At 42.9% G+C, this 23,933-nt stretch overlaps 1 protein-coding gene across 3 annotated transcripts in view; it reads right to left on the reverse strand.

Annotated features, from left to right (window-relative positions):
• Positions 1-23,933, reverse strand: part of RBM47 (RNA binding motif protein 47) — a 176,562-nt gene that overhangs the window by 100,403 nt on the left and 52,226 nt on the right. For all 3 annotated transcript variants that reach the window (XM_061421195.1, XM_061421194.1, XM_061421193.1), the window contains exon 3: positions 7,619-7,703. The gene's annotated coding sequence lies outside the window, so the exon portion shown is untranslated. The remainder of the gene's footprint in view (positions 1-7,618; positions 7,704-23,933) is intronic.

Here is a 23,933-nt window from a genome sequence, read left to right on the forward strand (position 1 = left end):
TTTGATGTAGCTTCTTCTAGGCTTTTTTTTTCTTCCCCTTCCATGGCTATTGGAATAAATCAGGAATAAAGATAGGACTAAAACTAGGAAGGTGGTAGTGTGAATAAAGAGGGAAAGCTACAAAAGGAATTTTTAAGTGAGACAGCAGAGTGATGAGTAAAGATAATCTCTTCTTATTGGTGTCTAATTAAAGGACAGATGACATTTTCGAGACCTTGAAAGTGAAGTGAAAGTGAAGTCGCTCAGTCGTGTCCGACTCTTTGCAACCCCATGGACTGCAGCCTACCAGGCTCCTCCGTCTATGGGATTCTCCAGGCAAGAGTACTGGAGTGTGCCATTGCCTTCGAGACCTTCTCTAGACCTAAAATGGAACTAAACAGTTTATATGCATGTCTCTGTGCATTTCGGAGAAGGCAATGGCAACCCACTCCAGTACTCTTGCCTGGAAAATCCCATGGACAGAGGAGCCTGGTAGGCTGCAGTCAATGGGGTTGCTAAGAGTCAGACATGACTGAGCAACTTCACTTTCACTTTTCACTTTCATGCATTGGAGAAGGAAATGGCAACCCACTCCAGTGTTCTTGCCTGGAGTATCCCAGGGATGGGGGAGTCTGGTGGGCTGCAGTCTATGGGGTCACACAGAGTTGGAAACGACTGAAGCGACTTAGCAGCAGCAGCAGCAGCTCTGTGGATTTTAGTGAACACACATATAGATAGCGGGAGTTGTCAAGACAATAAAGTTTCCTTGATCATTACGCTGTCAATAACACAGAGTCCGTTGTAATCTGTAAGATTTTAGGTGTAAAGTAATTAAAGTATATATTCTCAGCAGTGTTGCAGGGAGGATGTGTAGATGTGGTTCCCAGGACATGTCATGGGGCGGTATAAATAGGGGATCCAGTCTCAGACAACACGCCACCAAGCAGTGACAGCGTCTTCACAGACCACAGAGAAAAAAACCAAAAAAACAAAAACAGCTGCTAGAGAACACAAATTATGCTTTCCAGAAAAAGTCCTTCGCCAGGTTAATAAGCACAAGTGTAAACCAGTGGTTCTCCACATGGGACCTACACAGACTCAATCTTGGAGTTTTCAAAAAATATTGATGGTTGGGTTCCTTCTCAGACCAATGATATCATTGTCTCAGTAAGCAGGGCCTATGCATTGGTGGTTTTTGTTTGTTTGTTTGTTTTTTAAGTTCTCAAGATGACTGATGCCCAAAGCATTGGCAGATATCCCAGGGCTAGAACAGTTCAAAGGGTCTAGGGGCAGCGAGTGATCCAGACCTGAATGACTGTGTTCTTAGCCACGCTGGTGAAAAGCTGCAGCCAGTTCCTTAGTGAAGGGGAACTAGAGGCCAAAAGAGAACCCACCACGAAACTTTTTAATTTGCATATTAAACTATACATAGCTTCTATTTTCAGAGTATACGATCTGTCATTTTCAATACACCCTTTCATCATTTTCACTGAACCAAGTATGATTGAACTCCTGGGGACTGTGGCTACTCAATGAACTCTCACCAAAGAAACATGCCTTTCTCTGAGGATCCCTTGCCTTCTGAGGGGCTACTAGTTAAACAGTGTAGACGCTGGCTTCAGATGGACCTCAGTGAGCATGCCAGCTTTGCTGTGCACTCACGAAAACTCTGTGACTGTGTGAAAGTTACACATTCTGTTTCATATCTCAGTTTCCTGAGCTGCCAAATAGGAATCTTAATGTCTTTATGGGATTATTGTAGAAATTAAATGAGGCCATACAGGTAAAAGGCTTCCCTGGTAGCTCAGATGGTAAAGAATCTGCCTGCAATGCAGGGGACCTGGGTTCAATCCCTGGGTCAGGAAGATCCCCTGAAGAAGGGAATGGCAGCCCACCCCAGTATTCTTGCCTGGAAAATTCCAAGGACAGAGGAGCCTAGCAGGATATAGTCCATGGGGTCACAAAGAGTCGGACACAACTGAGTGACTAACATTTTCATACAGGTAAAAGAGATAATACCATTAAAAGACTTCTTTGGTGCCTGGCACAGAGTAAGCACTCAATAAATATTATCATTATTGCCATTATTTATCATTTATTTTCATCACCACTTCTGGGTTCCTTCTGACGCCAATATTTTATGGTTCTAAGAATCACTGGTGACTGACTGTACAGAAGGAGATTGCCAAAAATGAGCAGCTACTAACAAGTTAAGATTTAAATAAATGCCCAGACTGGATTCAGCTCCCTTCATCTCAGCCTGATTCTTCAATAACTACTTCATTCTTTGCCTAAGCTGTCCCTTATATGTTGCAGATGCTGGTTTTAGTTTCAAAATGATGTTACTTACTTTGCAGGCACAGAACGTGGGTCATTCTTGATGAAAGCAAAGTCGTTCTTCTGTTACTGATATTTCTGGGCAGCACAGACACCTGTGAACCTGGCTGGAGTGAATGTGAGATCTTCTGCCTCCGTGTGTCCCTGCTGCACCAACTGCTAACACTTGGGGGCAAACTGCCTGAACGCCGGCCCCCCACTCAGCGTAATTCTGATGCTTGTCTAATGACTGGGATGAAGACGCTGTTCTTGGAAACTTCGGGGTTGACATTTGAGTGTTGCCCATGAAATTTGCCTAAAGGCCCAACGCTGACGTTAGCCACAGATGTCAGCCTCAACTGTGAAGTGTTCTCTTTGCTTTCCACCATACCAATACCCTCCTACAGAGAATAATGCCATCATCGATCGTCATTCTGCCAAAAGACACACATCCTGTTGATGCCCATAGCTTTCCTTTTCTTTGTCCATGATGGGAATAAACCTCTTCCTTTTAGGAAGACAGTCCTCCTTTTGTAGGCAAACATCCACCACGATGTTATTGATTGAGGCATGGCTTACATCCACCTCGCCACCTTTTCACTTTTGAAAATGGGTTACCTTGTTTTGCAAATAGCAAGTCATCAAGCAGGTTGCCAAAGGAATTACTGGCTCTGTGAAACTTTTGTCCAGGTGATGAAATAATTTTAATAAGAGAAATTATCAGTTTGGGATTAGCCACAAACTCCCCATGAAACCCAGTTTTTCCTTAAGAAAACCAGTTTTTCCTAACGTATGTTGATTTGGGTCCAGAAAACACACTTCAGGATCATCTCAGTTACAGGAATGACATGTCATGAAGTCACTGGTTGATTATACCCACAACAAGCTAAATGTGAGTTGGGCGTAACTACTTCAATACCAAGTCTTGGAAATTTCTTTGGCTTATATCACCATTGGTCTTTATAAACAGCAAAGGACTTTGGCTACACAATAAGTTACTTTTGCATAAGTTCTCAACACCAACCAGCTCCATACCTGAATTAGCACTTTTATTAAACTGGATCAAATATCAGACAAAACAAAAGGAGACAAGAGGTCTAGACAAGAAAGTGGTAAATTTGTTCTCTGGTAAATCTGGATATAGATGAGAAAAGAGACTCATTAACTTCTACTGCATTTTCAAAAATACATTAAATATATGAGTTACAACATTGCTTGTTACTTGATTCATTCCTGCTTTATTAACATTTTCTCATAACTAAATGGTTTTCCCTGGTAGCTCAGCTGGTAAAGAATCTGCCTGCAATGCAGGAGACCCCGGTTTGATTCCTTGGTTGGGAAGATCTCTTGAAGAAGGGATAGGCTACCCACTCCAATATTCTTGGGCTTCCCTGGTGGCTCAGATGATAAAGAATCTGCCTGCAACTAAGCACAGCACAGCGTAACTAAATGGCTTTGCTTTCATCCTGAAACTCTTCTGGGGCAAGGATCATGTCTGACCCATCTTTGTATTCCTCACACTCCTGCCCCAACATCTTTCATTATGGAGTACTTTTAAGTTTATTAACCTGAATCAAATTAAATTATGGGCCTTTTTCCCCCTCTCTGCAGTAATAAGTTATATGGTACAAAGTAAATACTAAGTAGTAACGTGTGATGGAAAAAAACATCTATTTTCAGAAGAAGCACAAAAGTCACAATTAGAACCTGCCTTTGGAGAGTGACTTCAGCAGCCTGGGGTCATTCTGTGAAGGTTCCCATTTGTAGTTGAGCAAATGAAAGAGAATTTGTTTCAACTCACTTGCCTGATCTTTCGTGTACCTGTTCTTTAGCAAGTTTCCTTCATATGGACCACATGAGTTAGGTGACTGTAAGGAGCCTAAGTCCTACTTGAGTTATAGCATGCTTTCTTAAAACAAAATGAAGTCAAGATCATTTTCCAGAAGGTAGCCCTTCTGGGAATTTTTAGGAATTTGAAGAAAATTGCTTCTAAGAAATTTGTGATCTCATCAAATGAAATCTACAGTAAAGGAACACAAAGAGTCATTTTAGCAAAAAAAACAGTATATTAAGCTGTTCACCTTTTCCTCTTTTTCAAAAGTAACTTGCATCTTCAGCTTACAGGTTAAACAATATCCACTCCAGAATTTATTAACTTACTTGGAATGGAAATCTAGGCTATGATGACTAGGAAAGGTCAGCACTCAAAATGTTTCACCATTTTACTTAGAGGCCACCAGAAATTCTGTGATTTTCCCCCTTTGCCCTTCCTACAAATGTCCACCACCTGATGTCTTATCTTGATGGAGGTGCACAGACTTCCTGTGACTTGCGAAAAATCAGATAATGACCTAGATGTTAACTTTTTAAGAGGACTGGCCAAAGAGGTCACCAAAAGTTCATACTAAAAGTTCAAATTTCTATAGATCAATCACGGCCAGTGATTCCCTTTCCTTCTGAATGGTGAAAACAGATCAATGTTATCTCAAACTGAGGTAGAAAAATCTTGAAAAATAAAATTAGAAGTTCTGTTAAAAAGATATATCTAACCCTGGTCGGCCCCTACACTCAATAGATTTCTCAAAAATGACATCAAATTCATTCATGACTAAGAAACCAGCAAGTTTGGTCAATTCAATGGAACTGGGGTTCCATGCAGTGTGTGGTATGTGCACATGTCTAAATGTACAGGTGTGAATTTCTGAATCTGTCAATTAAGTTACTCAGTTGCTCAACAGTACTCTGGATAGAAAATGTCAACATAGAGCATGAAGATTTGATATCTGAGAATCTCACAATGGTCCAAAATGGAAGTAGGGTCAGTAGCTGACCTCTGTTCATTCTAGTTAAACCATAGAGAGAGAGAGAGAGGCCACGTCACATGACATGTGGGATCCCAACCCAGGATCAAACCTGCCCCCTGCTGCAGTGGGAGCATAGAGTCTTAACCACTGGACCACCAGGGAAGTCCTCCATCTTTTTTTTTTTTCTTAAATCTGGCTTTGGGATGGAGGAATTATATAGTCCATTACCAGTAATCACCCCTCCCTGATGCCATTAAATAAACAGAGAAAAAGAAAAGTGGACACATTTGTTCATGAAAACAATCCCTCACTAGAAGCTGATCACCCTCTGTGAGGGGTAGATGAAGGAAATTAAGAACACAGATTTGAGAATTCAAAAGATAGGTAGGAAAATAGAACCTGGAATCCAGCTCTAGGAAATGATGCTAATAGGAAAGGAAGAATATATGTTGAACTACAAAACCAAAAATTCTCTTAAACGTCTTTTAAAGACATTCTTACAGACATTTGACTAAGTCAAAAGATTCTTCCAGAATTTGACATCTGTTCATCTGAAGCCACTTTCCTTTACCTCTTTCCCCATGAGGTTCATGCTTATTCCTTGAACCTGATGCTCACTGGCCCATTTTGAAACCCTCCAGATATCCTCATTTGACAAGCCGCTACTGCCTGCCCCCAGTCTCCCATGCCTAGTAAACCATTCCTTCTTCTTTGGGTCTCAGTTAAAACAGCACTGAAATTCCAAGAAACCTTCCATGATGGTCACTCCTTTCACTAACGTTCAAAGTAGGTCCTTTCTTAATTCCTCGTAATTCTTCTTCAGCCCACTCACAACTCTTTCATCATTTAATGTTTGCTTTGACTACCCCTGGTGGCTCAGACAGTAAAGAATCTGCTTGCAATGTGGGAGACCTGGGTTCGATCCCTAGGTTGGAAAGATCCCCTGGAGAAGGGAATGGCTACCCACTCCAGTATTCTGGCCTGGAGAATCAGACGTGAATTTCACTTTCACTTTCTTTTTCACTACTAGACCAGGTTCCTGAGGGCAGAAAACCAATCTTTTCTGTCTTAATTACCCAGCATCTAGCACAGAGCCTGGTACTGTGCTAGGGAAAACCTTGGTTAACTGATTCACCTGCTGACTTTAGGGTTAATGTACTATCACATGTGGTTCCCTATAATATAGAGGTTCTGAAAATATTAAAGCCTATATAAATCAGATCCATGTAATTTGGAGAATCCATACTGTGGCATTATACTCTACAAAGATACTATTTACCCATGCATTTAACATGAATGTGAATTTGGACTCATTCACACATAAATCTGGAGAAGGAAATGGCAACCCACTCCAGTATCCTTGCCTGGAGAATCCCTATGGACACAGAAGCTTGGCGGGCTACAGTCCATACAATTGCAAAGAGTCGGACACAACTGAAGAGACTTAGCACAAGTACTCATGCATACATAAATCATCCTGACAAATCATTTTGGGGTGAAATATCCTAAAATAGAGCATCTTACTTGTAAATGCCACGATGCCAAGCACTGGAGAGGAAGCAGGTGTTGGATAAGACAGTGTCTGGTTTTAGGATCTGCTATCTAATTGACTGCTCCATGAGGTCATATGGGCTGTTCTGAATGCCAGCACCACTGCTAAGGAGGTCCACGGGCTACTTTCTCATCATATGAAGTAACAAAGATACTAGTTTCTAAAGGCATTTGCGCTTTGTGAAAAATAGGACACAGAGAACACATAATTCTAGTCATTTGGGGGTTATTAGAAGAATGCTGTATTTCACCAAATCAGAATCTCCATAACATGCATCCCCACTTTAGACACGTTAAATTATGAGGGGAAATGTATTTTTAGAGTTATAAAATGCAGTGAACTACAGGAAAAACTCAGTATTAAAAGACTTCAAGCAAAGTCATTCACATATAGCCTCAGTCATTTTTTAACTATGGGAGTCCTCTGGGGCCAACAGTACTTATAAACATATAGGACACTCTGGCTTAGTAAATTAAGCAAATGTCCAGAAGCAAAAAACAGTATGTGTTGGTTAAAAAATGAGAGAGAAGGGCTTCCCTGGTGGCTCAGTGGTAAAGAATCCGCCTGTCAATGCGTGAGATGTGGGTTCAATCCCTGATCCAGGAAGATCCCACATGCACAGGGCAACTAAGCCCGTGCACCACAACTACCGAGCCTGTGCTCTAGAGCCCAGGTGCCGCAACTACTGAGCCCACTCGCCCTAGAGCTCATGATCCGCAACAAGAGAAGCGACTGCAATGAGAAACTCACACACCCCAACTAGAGAGCAGCCCTGGCTCACGACAGCTAGAGAAAGCCCACACAGCAATGAAGACCCAGTGCAGCCAAAAATGAATTAAATAACTTTTAAAATAAATAAATAATGATAGAGAGGATTAACATTTGGTGTCACTACGTAATATTCACCTACTTTTCTCCAACCCTCGATGATGTTTGTTTGAAGGGAAGACAGAGTCAGATGACTTACCAAACCTCGTCAGTGAGCCCAGGAGTGGCTGCTTACTGCTAGGGTGCCTGACACAAGGTGTCCTGATGCCTCTGTTACCCGAACTCTGAAATGGAAAAGATAACACTATTAACCCAGAGATGGCTGACGAGGAGCGTGCAGTTAATGACGGCTAAGTGGACGGAGGGGAGGTGGGAAAAAGAAGAAATACAGTGCTCTGATTACGGCACACCTTTGTCTGTGCATTGATTACAGGGAAAGCTACATAACCAGTTAGTACAAGAGATCTGCACTGGCTCAGATACATGGAGAAAATAGGTCATGTCCTTTTGCCAATTCCACAAGGCTATTCGGGTTGATATTACCTAAAGCATATTCAGGGCTTCCCAGGTGGCCCAGTGGTAAGGAACCTGCCTGCTAATACAGGATACACAAGAGATGTAGGTTCGATCCCTGGGTTGGGAAGATCCCCTGGAGGAGGGCAGGGCAACCCACTCCAGTATTCTTGCCTGGAGAATCCCATGGACAGAGGAGCCTGGCAGGTTACTCTCCATGGGGTTGCAAAGAGGCAGGCATGACTGAAGGGACACACATGCCTGCACAAAGGATATTCAAGTGAAAAAAATATCAACTCTGGCAAGGAGAGAAGAGGAAAACATATAAAGAGGTGGTGTAACTGGGAGGGGTAGCTCATGGATTTCCCTAGGTGTTCAAACTCTGCTCTACTGCTTGCTAGCTCAGTGACTTTGGACATTTTACTCAACCTCTCTGATCCTTTTTTTTCTCATCCAATATGAGCCTGATATCCACCTGTTAGGGACACTGTGACAACAAACAAGACAACAAGGCTATGAAGGGCTACAAAGCCCTTAGGGCCCTGTGAGAGAAATCACTCGATGGAGGGCAGCTATGATTATTACACTCCTTTAAGTTTCTTTCTGCAGGGGCACATTAAGTTGTGGTCTTTTAGGGTAAATCACCAAACACTCAAAATGGTTTGAAGTCTGTGAGCTGTTAGCATTTTAAAATATTTCTTTACCTTTGGAAGCCCTTTGCAGCTGGCTTTTCTGCCCATATATGAACAATATTCCTTAAGTATTCAGCTTCATCTTTATGTAAACACAACTGATTAACTAGGCTCTGTACAGCAGACTTCATCATGCTACTAGTCCACCAAGAATTAATAAAACCGCACAAGACTCTCCCTCCCTCCCTTTCCAAGAAAGACCGTAAGTCTGCAACCTACCTATGGGAAACAAAATACTGAGTTCTGCTAACTCCTCTAGTTGAAATAGGTAATCATTTGTTCCAAAGTTCTTCCCAACTCAATGGCCTCATTAACCAAGGTTGAGCTTTTGATTAACATACAGTGCTTGAAGGAACTTTGACCCAGAAAGCTGGCATCTGACTCGCTTCTGAGCCCAACTTGTGTCACGAGTGCAGGTTTCAAGGGTAATAAAAGGACCTGGCTGTTTGCTTACAGCAAACGGAGGTGGTGCCATGTCATTACAGAGCTTTTCCCAACTGTCCACCCAACCCTTGGCAAAGACAGTTTGCAGCCTGCATGTCAGCTTTTGGAGTCAACAGAATGAAAAGGTGTGTATTACCAAACTGAAAAGCACCTAAGTTCTACCTGGCACGTTACCTAAATGTCAGTTGTTTAAGAAACATGAATATGATCCCCAGATGACAGTGATCAGAGCAGAGATTAGGTGTTAGGGCAGGTGCATGCTGTCTACAGATTCTGCTTCAGTGAGCAAACTGCTCTCTCTCTGAAGGCTCCAGAGTTCTACAACACTCATCAGCCACAAGGCAGAGACCACAGCACCTGAACGTTCACGCTCTTGCCTATTTTAAGATGAATAGTGTCCTTCCCAAATTCATATGTTGACGTGTTGACATCATCCCTGCCTCAGCACCTCAGAATGTGACAGCATTTGGAGATGCCTTTTGAGAAGGTAATTAAGGTTAAAAGAGGTCATATGGGTGGGCCCTAAAGTTGCCCAGTGGCTCAGCGGCTAAAGAATCTGCCAACAGTGCAAGAGACAAAGGAGATGTGGATTCGATCCCTGAGTCAGGAAGATACCCTGGAGTAGGAAGTGGCAACCCACTCCAGTATTCTTGCCTGAAAAATCCCAGGGACAGAGGAGCCCAGCAGGCTACAGTTTATGCTGTCGCAAAGAGCAGACTGAGCCCTGCTATAGTATTATAGTTATAGTACAGTAACTAGAATCATTCTTAGCTGCTATTTAGGGCTTCTGAGGTGGTGCTAGTGGTAAAGAACCTGCATGCTAATGCAGGAGACACAAGAGACATAGGGTTTGATCCCTGGGTCGGAAAGATCCCCTAGAGGAGGGCATGGCAACCCACTCCAGTATTTTTGCCTGGAGAATCCCATGGACAGAGGAGCCTGGTGGGCTACAGTCCATGGGGTCACACAGAGTCAGACACGACTGAGCCACTAACATACACACAACCCAGTATGACTGGTGTCCTTACAAGAGATTAGGACACATTCACATTCAGAACAAGGGAAGACCCTGTGAGCACACAACAAGAAGCTGGTCATCTGCAAGCCGAGGACATAAGCCTCAACAGAAACCAAACCTGCCAACTTGATCCTGGACTTCCAGCTTCCAGAACTGGGAGAAAATAAATTTCTCTTGTTTAAGCCCAGTCTATGGTATTTTTTTATTGTAGCCCTAGTGATCTAAACCACTACCCACCTCTCTGTACCCACAACTATATGTCCCAGGACCAGGCAGATAACAAATGAGGAAGTTGACCAAGAGCAAAATAACAGGAGAGGTGTCAAATTTTAAAACTTTAAAAAATACTGGGTGGCCATACAAAATATGTCCACGGATTGATTATGTCACAGGTCTTTCAGTGGCAACCCCTGGGTTAGTTACATCATGCAATCAGATACTTAAAAGCGCCCACTATTCATCCTGCAACAAATATTAACTGAACACCTACTACAGGATAGATCTTATACCAGACACTAGGCATATCAGTGGTGACTAATATAAGGTGTCTTCTTTGTCTGCATGGTATGCGGTGGTCTGGGATAGGGAGCCCAGGTACTGAGCTAGGCAAGAAATGCCAAGTTGAAAAGACAAAGTTGCTGCCTTCCAGGGCGCTGCAGACTAACAAACCACAGACATGGAACAAGACAGTCATGAAATAATGGGACACCGGCTACACAACACAAGGGGCAATGGAAAGTGAAAAGATGACCGCCAACGTCGTCAGAGTTGACCCAGGAAGACATGAGCCAAGTTCTGGGGGATGAATAACAGTCTGCTTGTCAGACAGGCTGTCTGACAAAGCAAAATGGCTGTCTGAGGAGGCCTAACAAATAGCTGTGAAAAGAAGAGAAGCTAAAGGCAAAGGAGAAAAGGAAAGATATACCCATCTGAATGCAGAGTTCCAAAGAACAGCAAGGAGGAATAAGAAAACCTACCTCAGTGATCAGTGCAAAGACATAGAGGAAAGCCATAGAATGAAAAAGACTAGAGATCTCTTCAAGAAAATGAGAGATACCAAGGGAACATTTCACGCAAAGATGGACTCAATAAAGGACAGAAATGGTATGGACCTAACAGAAGCAGAAGATATTAAGAAGAGGTGGCAAGAATACACAGAAGAACTACACAAAAAGATCTTCATGACCCAGATAATCACAATGGTGTGATCATGCACCTAGAGCCAGACATCCTGGAATGTTAAGTCAAGCGGGCCTTAGGAAGCATCACTATGAACAAAGTTAGTGGAGCTGATGGAATTCCAGTTGAGTTATCTCAAACCCTAAAAGATGATGCTATGAAAGTGAGGCACTCAATATGCCAGCAAATTTGGAAAACTCATCAGTGGCCACAGGACTGGAAGAGGTAAGTCTTCATTCCAATCCCAAAGAAAGGCAATGCCAAAGAATGCTCAAACAACCGCACAATTGCACTCATCTCACATGCTAGTAAAATAATGCTCAAAATTCTCCAAGCCAGGCTTCAATAGTTTGTGAACCATGAATTTCCAGATGTTCAAGCTGGATTTAGAAAAGGCAGAGGAACCAGAGATCAAATTGCCAACATGTGTTGGATCACTGAAGAAGCAAAAGAGTTCCAGAAAAACATCTATTTCTGCTTTATCAACTATGCCAAAGCCTTTGACTGTGTGGATCACAATAAACTGTGGAAAATTCTGAAAGAGATGGGTATACCAGACCACCTGACCTGCCTCTTGAGAAATCTGTATGCAGGTCAGGAAGCAACAGTTAGAACTGGACATGGGACAACAGACTGGTTCCAAATAGGAAAAGGAGTACGTCAAGGCTATATATTGTCACCCTGCTTATTTAACTTATATGCAGAGTACATCATGAGAAACGCTGGGCTGGAGGAAGCACAAGCTGGAATCAAGATTGCCGGGAGAAATATCAATAACCTCAGATATGCAGATGACACCACCCTTATGGCAAAAAGTGAAGAACAAAAAGCCTCTTGATGAAAGTGAAAGTGGACAGTGAAAAAGTTGGCTTAAAGCTCAACATTCAGAAAACTAAGATCATGGCATCTGGTCCCATCACTTCATGGAAAATAGATGGAGAAACAGTGAAAACAGTGGATGACTTTATTTTCTTGGGCTCCAAAATCACTGCAGATGGTGACTGCAGCCATGAAATTAAAAGACACTTGACCAACCTGGACAGCATATTAAAAAGCAGAGACATTATTTTGCCAACAAAGGTCCATCTAGTCAGTTCAGTTCAATCACTCAGTTGTGTCCGACTCTTTGCGACCCCATGGACCACAGCACGCCAGTCCTCCCTGTTCATCACCAACTCCCAGAGTCTACTCAAACTCATGTCCATTGAGTCGGTGATGCCATCCGACCATCTCATCCTCTGTCATCCCCTTCTCCTCCTGCCTTCAATGTTTCCCAGCATCAGAGTCTTTTCAAATGAGTCAGCTCTTTGTATCAGGTTGCCAAGGTATTGGAGTTTCAGCTTCAACAACAGTCCTTCCAATGAACACTCAGGACTGATCTCCTTTAGGATGGATTGGTTGGATCCCCTTGCAAGGGACTCTCAAGAGTCTTCTCCAGCACCACAGTTCAAAACCATCAATTCTTTGGCACTCACCTTTCTTTATAGTCCAACTCTCACATCCATCCATGACTTCTGGAAAAACCATAGCCTTGACGAGACGGACCTTTGTTGGCAAAATAATGTCTCTGCTTTTTAATATGCTGTCTAGGTTGGTCATGACTTTCCTTCCAAGGAATAAGCGTCTTTTAATTTTATGGCTGCAGTCACCATCTGCAGTGATTTTGGAGTCCAGAAAAATAAAGTCAGCCACTGTTTCCACTGTTTTCCCATCTATTTCCCATGAAGTGATGGGACCAGATGCCATGATCTTAGTTTTCTGAATGTTGAGCTTTAAGCCAACTTTTTCACTGTCCACTTTCACTTTCATCAAGAGGCTTTTTGTTCTTCTTCACTTTTTGCCATAAGGGTGGTGTCATCTGCATATCTGAGGTTATTGATATTTCTCCCAGCAGTCTTGATTCCAGCTTGTGCTTCCTCCAGCCCAGCATTTCTCATGAAGTACTCTGCATATAAGTTAAATAAGCAGAGTGACACTATACAACCTTGACGTACTCCTTTTCCTATTTGGAACCAATCTGTTGTCCCATGTCCAGTTCTAACTGTTGCTTCCTGACCTGCATACAGATTTCTCAAGAGGCAGGTCAGGTGGTCTGGTATTCCCATGTCGTTTAGAATTTTTCACAGGCTATGGTTTTTCCAGTAGTCATGGATGGATGTGAGAGTTGGATTATAAAGAAAGCTGAGCACCAAAGAATTGATGCTTTTGAACTGTGGTGCTGGGGAAGACTCTTGAGAGTCCCTTGGACTGCAAAGAGATCCAACCCGTCCATCCTAAAGGAAATCAGTCCTGAATATTCACTGGAAGGACTGATGTTGAAGCTGAAACTCCAATACTTTGGCCACCTGATGCAAAGAACTGACTCATTGGAAAAGATCCTGATGCTGGGAAAGATTGAAGGTGGGAGGAGAAGGGGACGACAGAGGATGAGATGGTTGGATGGCATCACCGACTCAATGGACATGAGTCTGAGTAAACTCTGGGAGTTGGTGATAGACAGGGAGGCCTGGCATGCTGCATTTCATGGGGTCGCAAATAGTCGGACACGACTGAGCGACTGAAATGAACTGAACTGAACTGTCAGACAGGATGACAGATGAAAAGAGCACATTTTCCAGACAGAAGGAATAGTCAGCTCCTGTGTGTGGGACAAGAGAAAGCACAGGCTTTTTGGAGAATGAAGACTAGCTGGACTGAGGGTAGGCAGTGGAGGGAGCAGCAGGATTCACGGCTGAACAAGGCGAGGAGCTGACATTTTACTGCATGGTGAACCACTGGAGAATTTTAATCAGGAAGGTGGCATGACCAGGACTGCTTGTTGGAAAGATCACCCTGACCACAATGCAGGGAACTAAAGGCAGGGTGACCCAAAAGGAGAAGATGAAGGCAGGAACCAGGGAAACAGACATAGGGAATCTGGGCAGTCAAGGTCACGGATGTGGAACTGAAACTGTCATGGCGTTCAACCGTGGCCACAGGTGACACTGTCCAAGAACATTAAGTGCATCAAGAGAAGCACTAATTTTTTAAGGGTACTACTTTGACTGATGAGAACATACATTTCCTAGGAAGCTTTTATTTTCGTTTATCTTACATTTCACACCAAGAAACTAACTCTACTCCTTTTTATCCATCAAGGTTACATGTGACTGTACCTCAGTGTTCTCATCTAAATATGGATAATAATGGTACCTCCTTCAGATTCCTTGAGCTCATTAATACAAGTAAGTAAAGTGCCAGAAACGCATTATTATTAAATCAACTATAATGAGAGCAGAAATAAACTTTAAAGGACAAATGGATAATTATTGACTGTGCAGTTAAGGATAATCCTCCCACTCAGTGAATACGAGGCAGATTAAAACCACCCCTACAACCACAAAGAGTAAAAACTTATATAATTGCCTTGAAAAGGAGCTGCCTCCGATTTCCTTAATCTCTCCAGAGCTCTCACACAGCCTTTCAGAAAGGACCCTAAAGTGCATGATCATTAACTTCAATTTATAAAATGCTTTGTCTCAGGTATATATATATATTATACATAAGATTAATGATCCAAGGGGATGTGGGACCTGCAAAGGGAAACCCACTGAAAGAGGCACTAGAGAGCTTTCTAGAGAGATGGAAGTTCCTATATCTTGACGGGCAGTGGCTCCACACCTGCATGCATCCCACATGTCACTAAAGCCTGTGTGAATGTTATTATATGCAAATTATAGTTCAATAAAAACTGCATAAGGACAAAAGGGCTGGAAGATGGGGGAACTGGGGACTCAAGGGGAAATGGATACTCATATTTCAAAGAAAAGGGAAAATAGATATGAGTGAAAGAACTTGCCTTAAAACATTTAATTTCCAAAAACACTGTCTCTTAGAATGGATGAAGCTGGCTAAGAATGTAAAAACTCTTCCTTATTCAAGAAACATTTTGAGAAATTCAGCACTTTATCCTCTGTCTAAAGAACAGAACTTTTTACCCCTAGATTCACTGGACAAGCTGCCCTCTTGTGGCTCTGATAAATATTTACCAAGCACAAAAGGAGGCAGTTACTAAGTTATTTGGGTAGCAAGCCCAGCCTGGCTGTAAATAAATATTCTTCAATGACTGGGAGTGGGTATGCTGGCTGCTTGCATACACGAGGTGCACGGGCCATCCTGGGCTTGTGTCACAGCTGACTTTTAAATAACTAAGAAAATAGGGTTGCCACAAAATACATATTTTTGAGGCTAATAAATTCAAGACACATTTTAACTGAATTTAAATTTCATTTTCATAATATGGTTATCAGCATATCAGAAGCAAACATCTGTCTCAAGGTGAGTGCAAAGAAAACAGAACTGAAAGTTTCATTCCCACCATCTGTGAATACTTTTCAGTATTCCCAAGATCAAGTTTGCACGAAGAAAGAAAATAACAAGGCAGGAAATACCACCCAAACACTGGTTGGTCTTTATTAACACTGGTGTGCATCCCAGCTGGCGCTAGCGGTAAAGAACCTGCCCGCCAATCCAAGAGACATAAGAGATGCTGGTAGGATCCCTGGGTCAGGAAGACTCCCCTCGGGGAGGGCATGGCAACCCACTCCAATATTCTTGCCTGGAGAATCCCAGGACAGAGGAGCCTGGCGGGTTAGTCGATAGGGTCACAAAGAGTTGGATGAGACTGAAGCACCTTAGCAGGCAGGCAGGGAATCTAAGTGTCTTATGAAATATTAAATATTTGTTTAAAAAAATAAGGAAGAGAGGGAGGAACAAGTAGCATAGTTTTTCAAAAGTTACACTAAGAAAAGAAAAGACGGCATAAGCATTAACTCAAAAGATATTTTCTCTTTAGAAAGCAACACATCTTATTACAAAACCTTTTGTCAAAGAAATACATAAAGAAAAGACAAAGATATAGATGGAAATAGATGCTGTATTTCAACTGTTGAGATGTTCAAGATGCACCTAGTCCAGATCCAGCAATATCAGGCTGGACTAAGTTAACCTACACCAGGGTTACAGTCATTCCTGAAGAGTGACTGCTAAATCCATATTCTAGTACAGCAAGCTTTCTCGAGCCTTCTTTACTCTGTACTTCCTTCCCAGCCTCTCTACCACTTCCTCACTCCAATGTGCTAGCTTTCTCAGTTCCCTGCCTCAGACCCCACCTGGAATTTCCTTTCCCAGCCTTCCTTGTCTGGCTCTCCCCACAGCTGGACTCACCCCCAAGCAGTCTTCCCAGATCACTCTGTGAAGACAGCCCTCCAATCACCAGCCCTGTACTCTCTCTCTTCTTCCCAAGATACAGGAATTTCCATCTCTCTAGGAAGTTCTTTATTTTTCTTTGATGCACTTTTTATTATCTGGAATTACATTGTGTATTCATTTTTATCACTTTTTGTTATCTCTCTACCCCAATGAAATGTGAGCTCCCTGAGAGAAGGGGCTTTCTCTCCTGAAACAGAGCCTGACACTTGTCAGTCCAAGATAATAAACCCTAATGCGCTGTTTCAACACTCTATCACCAACAAGTTCTTCCTCAGACCTATCTCAAGTCTCTCTTACTGCAACAAAAGCAAATATTCTGGACTTCCCTGGTGGTCCAGTGGTTAAGACTCTACACTCCCAATGCAGGGACCCAGGGTTGGATCCCTGGTCAGGGAACTAGATCCCACTTGCTACAAGCAAAATATCCCACATGCCACACAACAAAGATCGAAGACCCCGAGCGCTGCAACTAAGAAAGTCAAATAAATAAATACACTACACATATATATGTGTATTTAAAAGCCCCCACTATCCTTTATTTGAATCCTAGAGTGATGGACAGGGGTTGACCAGCAAGCTGTTAAATAATTCTTCAGGACCACAGACTTTTGAAGGTGAAATGGAGCCTTTAGTTACAACTGACTCCAGTTTTGATGATAAGGACACAGGCTCAGAGAGGTTGACTGGTTTCTCTAGGTTCACCCAGAAACAGTGACTATCAGCAAACACCACATCACATCAAGGGCACAGAGTGCTCACCTTATTCATTCCTATAGTCCCAACAGCCAACACGCCGCCTGCCACCAAGAAGTGTGCCCAAGGAACAAGCGTCCCCACTTCTACTCTTAAGTGCTCATTCAACTGAACTGACTTCCTTCCTCTCATCACTGTCCCACCTATAACTTCCCATCTGAGAACCGTTTCCAGTCACTTGTGTCATGTGTCATCATTTCCTGTCCTCTGTACATATGTATGACAACATACCAGACACCACAATTGTCTATCTGGGGGCTGATCTGATTCTAACAGAATTAACATTGTCTAGCATGGAAAATACCTAGGAAAAGTGGAATAGGCAAGGAAAAAAAAAAAAAGGAGGTGGGTGGGCAGAGGAGGGGGATCAAAAAGCTAGCGGTGTCTCCGACCATGGGTGCTGTGGCAGTAATGCAAGGCAGGAGCCCTGTATGGTCCATATTTGTTTTCTTTAGCTCCTAGCAGTGAGCCTGGCACATAATCAAAACCTATTTGTTGCGAGGAAGAAGACACGGAAATAACACTGCAGATTCAGCTTACTCTCAGTCCGTGTATGTGGGTGCTCGGTCATGTCTGACTCTTTGCGACCCCCTAGACTCCAGCCCACCAGGCTCTTCTGTCCATGGGGATTCTCCAGGCAAGAACACTGGAGTGGATTGTTATGTCCTCCTCCAGGGGATCTTCCCAATCCAGAGACTGAACCCGTTGTCTCTTACATCTCCTGCACTGGCAGGAGAATTCTTTACCACTAGCGCCATCTGGGAAGACGGTACACAAAGCTTTTGGCAATCAAAATTTCACCTCCCTGAAGGCATCCACAAGAGCTTTTGGGAAACATTGAGACAGATCTGCTAGGAATCTGGAATGATCTTTTCCACATTTGTTTGCAAAATTACTCTACCGAGCTGGATAGGAAAGCTGTCAGTGGGGTGTGAGCAAGACAATGTGTAAGAAGAAAGGGTGTGAGTGTGTGTGTACATGCATGGAAGCATATGCTCATTGCAAAAACTTCAACAATTATAAATTGTTTCGCCTTTTTGCTCATGGTACAGATCTGCCCACCAATGCAGGAGACACAAGAGACGTGGGTTTGGCCCCTGGAGTAGGAAATGGCACCCCACTCCAGTATTCTTGCCTGGGAAATTCCATGGGCAGAGGAGCCTGGTGGGTTACTGTCCATGGGGTCGCAAAGAGTCAGACACGACTGAGCAACTAAGGAAAGCACTATCCTCCAAACGAATTCTTTGTGGAAACTCTAAGCTACTTAATTGGGTCCAGCAGTGTTCTTACTTCACGAAGTACTTGAGGTAAACTCTTTAGCTCTCAGTTCAAATGTTACTTCTTCGGGGTAGCTCTCCCCTTCAGCAGCCCAGATTGTTTCGCATCTTGGTGTGAGCTTTCCCTTGTAGCACTCATCATGATGTGTGATGAACTACTATTTGCTCACTGCCTGGTTGTCCACCCCAAACTGTAATCTCCATGAGGGCAGGACCCTTACTCGGCTTACTGTATGCCCCGTGCGCAGTCCAGCACCTGACACCAATACATATTTGCTGAAGGAATGAAGGAGTCCTGAATGTCACGACAGACACGCAAGAGGTGGCCAGCACTTCACCAGCAGACACACAGTCTGCTCCCACCTCTGAATTGTGAAAGCCTTATTGCCTGTGCAATTCTATTTGGCAATTCATCGCCCAGTGACGTGTTATCACTACAGTTTTAGGTTATTACTCTTATTTAACTTTTAGCCTGTTTAGATCTTATCTTCACAACTAGATTTAGAAGCACATCAAGTGTAAGCTGTACTGCCTTGAAGTCCTCAAAGCTCCCTCCCTGGTCCTCTTTGTAAATGGTTGCTTTATTTGGTGCTCAAAACAGGTATTTTTGCAGCTAATACTACTGAATATTGAAGCCCCCAATGTCAGAAGAGTGTCCTAAAAAATGTTTTTAAATAAATCAGGAGAGCCCAGGAAGACTTGAGTGTTGTTTAAATACAAAACATGGTTCTAACTTTGCTTATGTGAGAGACTCGCACAAGGGCAGAGAACATCTTAATTCAGCAGAATTCTTTTTAGTTTCATGAAATATCCCTTCCACCATCCTTCAGGTCCCACCCAGCTCAGGAAAACTCTCAGTCGTGCAAAAGCAGGATTTTTTTGTTATTTTGCTAAGTCAGGCCCTTTTTTATAGGGTAGAAAGAACACTTGTTCCCTATTTCTCAATTCCTCATTTCTGCTGGCAGCACAAAATATGTCCTAGCCCTGACTCTCAAGCACAACAAACCACAAATGAAATAGATAACTCCGTGTGCCTTCAAATCTATATTTCAAGCAGTTTTAAATGGTTATTTTTTTTAGTCTAATTACTTATGATAGATGTTAGCTGGATTAACAAACAGGCCCGTGAATCACTCATCTCTAGCCAAGCACTCAATTTCAAGCATTACCCTGTTCTCATTCTCTGCTCCGACCCTCACAGAAGCAAAACAGTGAAAAAACAAACTCATCAGCTAAAATGCGGTTGTCAAAACACAGCCAAACCACTCAGAATGTTCACAATTTGGGGGTGTTTCCTAACATGGCTAGGGTCACTGACAGTTAATGGTTTCACCAACATCACCTGCAGAATCTGAATCCACTTCGTGAAAATTGCAGAAAATCCCCCAAATGCTTTAAGTACTCACTAAGGTCAGCCTTTAAAATATAAGGGCATACATTTCTGAGTTATGCTTATCTTTACTTTCCCGAGGCGCAGGTACTTTAGAACTGAGATTCTGCAGGGCCCGGCATTTCCTTCCCACCTTCAGGTGACCCACAGAACTCAAAGCATTTTTGCCAGGTTCCATTTTAAAAAATCTAATCAGAGCTCACAATATAACCAGTTCCCTGGGGGGGATGACAGATGACCTGGCTGTTCCTCCCGGTGCGGCCCATGTGTCACTTAAAGGCCGAGCAGCCAGAAGGTGGCTCTGCCTGCCCCTTCCCTGCATCCTCCTGCATTTCAATTTTCAACATATTCTCTACATTGTGTTGATCTATGTCCTTTTTGACGGCTGACCACCATAACAAGTCCAAAGTTGATGCTGTTGGGACTTCCCTGGTAATCCTGTGGCTGAGACTCCGAGCTCCCAGTGCAGCGCGCCTGGGTTTGATCCCTGGTCAGGGAACTAGATCCCACACGCTGCATCTAAGGGTTCACACACCACAGCTAAAGATCCCGCGTGCTGCAACAAAGATCCAAGACCTGAGTGCCACAACTAAGTCCCAGCGCAGCCAAATCAATTACTGATTTTTTAAAGTTGATGTTGTTCTCTTTTCTTTCATTCTTTTTTTTTTGGCCGGGCGGGGGGTGGCATGTTTTTAACACTGGCTGAGTGCCAGAAACTGCATTAAAACAGACCATGTGTCTGGTTTTAATTCTCCAACAACCAAGCCAGGTGGGAACTGGTAAGCCTACTTTCAGTGAAGGAAACTGAGGCTTGGAGAGTGTCTCATTTAAAAAAAAGAAAAGGCTTCTATGAAGTAGACTAGAGGGGAAAAAAAAGAAGTAGGCTGATGCTTAAACTTTGGTCTTTCTGGTATTAATATTATTCCTTATCTTAAAATAATAGATTCTTCCGCTAGGAGATCAGAAATCTCTGTCAGTAACAGTCATCAGAGGTCCACAGCACACGGTATGCTCAGTAACTAGAAACAATACACCATGTTTTACATTTTAACATCTCCCAAATAACCAATCTGTATCTTTAAGCTATCACTTAAGTCAATTACATGTTTTACAATCTGTACAGTCAGATTACAAATCAGGGAACAAGCTCCTTAAGAGAAAATCTTCCAGATCTACTAGAGTTAAAGATATGCAAAAACAACAGAAATAGACTATTGGTCTACTGGGCTCCAAGACTATAAGATAAAAATGAATAAAGAAAAAAAAGGTATTAATGACTGTCAAAAGAAGAGGTGGGTCCCACTGGGAAGCCCAGGAAAAGCTGGACAGAAAAAAATCGACGGTGCCCACTGGAACTTCTGAATTCACTGGACTTCAAAAGGTTTTCAGCTGCCAAGACAACAAGCTCACCCTACGGTGAAACAGGCTGGGGTTGCACTGGGCCAAGTGAGATTTTAGGTCCCTCTTCTCCTCAGCTCTAGTTGCATGCTCATCCGGTAGTCTTCCAAAATAATTTGCTTCTCCCTATCCACTCAAGGTTGAGACAGAATGTGCTCATTTCCTCAAAGTAACCTTATTTCCAATAGTCAACAAATATTTATCGGGGGCACGCTGCAAGCCATCACCATGCTGGGTGTCCCTCTAGACCTGCCCTGCCTTGGAGCAGGAGCATTCTCATCCCATGGCGCCCCTCCGAGCAACCGTCTTCTGAAAGGTGGAGGACCACTGCCCTGGAGCAGTTTCTCAAGCTGATCTAATTACCTGGAGAGCTTGTTAAAAATCAGACTCCTGATTTTGCCTTGGACTTTCTGCATCAGCAACACCAAAGCAAAGGTCTGGAAATCTCTCATCTTAAACAGTCCCAGAATTACTGTCCCAGTAATTCTATTCATTAAGGAACTTTTTCGACTTCAGTCCTTTGGTGATTCATTTAACCTATTGTGGGTGTGGGCTCAGAGGCAGTATATTTAATGCAATGTGATACACTGGGGATGGACTTCCCTGTAGTCCAATGGTTAAGGCTTCGCCTTCCAATCCTGGGGGTTCAGGCTCCATTCCTGGTTGGAGAGCTAAGATCCCACATGACTCTCGGCCAAAAAACCAAAACAAAAGACAGAAGCAATATTCAATAAAGACTTTTAAAAATAGTTCACATTAAAAAAAAAAAAAGACTGAGGAGTCAGAGTATTTAAAAACCGCTTTGAGAAATATGAGCTTTCCTGATAGCTCAGTTGTTAAGGAATCCGCCTACAATTCAGGAGATCCAGGTTCGATTCCTGGGTTGGGAAGATCTGCTGCAGAAGGCATAGGCTACCCACTCCAGTATTCTTGGGCTTCCCTTGTGGCTCAGCTGGTAAAGAATCCACCTGTAATGTGGGAGACCTGGGTTTGATCCCTGGGTTGGGAAGATCCCCTGGAGAAGGGAAAGGCTACCGACTCCAGTATTCTGGCCTGGAGAATTCCATGGAGTGTATAGTACATGGGGTCGCAAATAGTCAGACATGACTGAGCAACTTTCACTTCTTTGAGAAATAATAGTATAACAGCTTCTATGATCAAACCAAGGCTCTTTTCTCCTCATTCCTTTGCCCAAATTCTACCAAACGAAGTCTCAGAAACGTGGATCCTATCTCATTGAGATCTCAGACGACGTAATATTCAGAAGACCAGCAAATGTTAGGTAACCCACACTGATGGTGATATTGTGAATTAACACAGCCCTTACCCAATGCTTTGAGCACGTGAGCACTCAGTACTTTGTCAACAGCCTGCCAAAGCCTATGGAAGAATTTATGTGCACAGTGCACTGCTCCTTGCAATAGGCAACATAATTTGTCCACATGATGCTTCCTTTCTATCTATGATACTCCCTAGGAAGAAAAACTTGTTTCACTGATAATATATTTCTCCCATACTAAGTAGTGTTGGTTCAATACACAAGGATGCTCAGAAGTAATATTATTCTTAGAAGAGACATCACTGAGGAATTCACTCCAAGGATAGAGTCATGTTGGTGGGTGTGAAGTTCCAAATGAAATATCTCAAAGAGGGTCAAATCCAGTGATAAACTGGCAGTTTAAAACCAAAGTGAATGAATCCATGTGCTACATTATATTGGCATTCTAAAGTACATTTTAGTATGATCTCGGACCTCTAAACTTTTCACCACTCACCTAAGACTGGCTCCAAATAAATCCTTTTTGCTTCATGAACAGCATTTAAACAATGAACACTTTGATGATCTGTGGTTCTTTAATTTTTGTTTTTCTCTCTCTCATGATTAAATGGCTTTAAAAGCTGTAAAATATTCTCTGAACTTTGTGGCTGTGTTGTGATTACCCTACGGGATCCCCAGAAGTCAAATTCTTCTGAACCATGCCATCTTAAAACATTTAAATACCATAGATATTTACTGGTTGATTTAGATAAGAAAACTGAGATTCAGACAGGTAACTTGCCCGAGGTTACATGGCCACCCAGAACTGGGGACTCTCCCAGGGCATGCGGGATGGGATGGTCCTCAGAGATGGTAATGTCCAGTAGGCAGGACCTGGGTGGACTCTTCCTGGTATATTTAAAAGTTTCAAAACATACAAGGTATAGAGGTCATTCCTTTCTATAGACCAGAGTAAGAACACAGTTCCCACATTGCTGTGGTGCGTGACTATTTGACTTAGCTCTGGCCAATGGACAGAAAGAAAATGATGTGTGCCATGATGACGTGATGTGGACCTGGCCCTAAAAATCTATTCCCTTGGGTTTTTTCCTTGTCTGGATGACTGGGATAGCAATGCCTAAGCAACTCTGGACATCACATGCTGGAAAAGGCAAAGCTATTCAAGGAATAGCTATCAAGGACTTCTTTGATAGCTCAGTGGCTAAAGAATCTGCCTGCAATGCAGGAGACCCTGGTTCAGTTCCTGAGTTGGGAAGATCCGCTGGAGAATGGACAGGCTACCCACTCCAGTATTCTTAAGCTTCCCTGGTGGTTCAGATGG

Source organism: Bos javanicus, chromosome 6 (assembly GCF_032452875.1).
Source record: "Bos javanicus breed banteng chromosome 6, ARS-OSU_banteng_1.0, whole genome shotgun sequence".
Classification (NCBI taxonomy): Eukaryota; Metazoa; Chordata; class Mammalia; order Artiodactyla; family Bovidae; genus Bos; species Bos javanicus.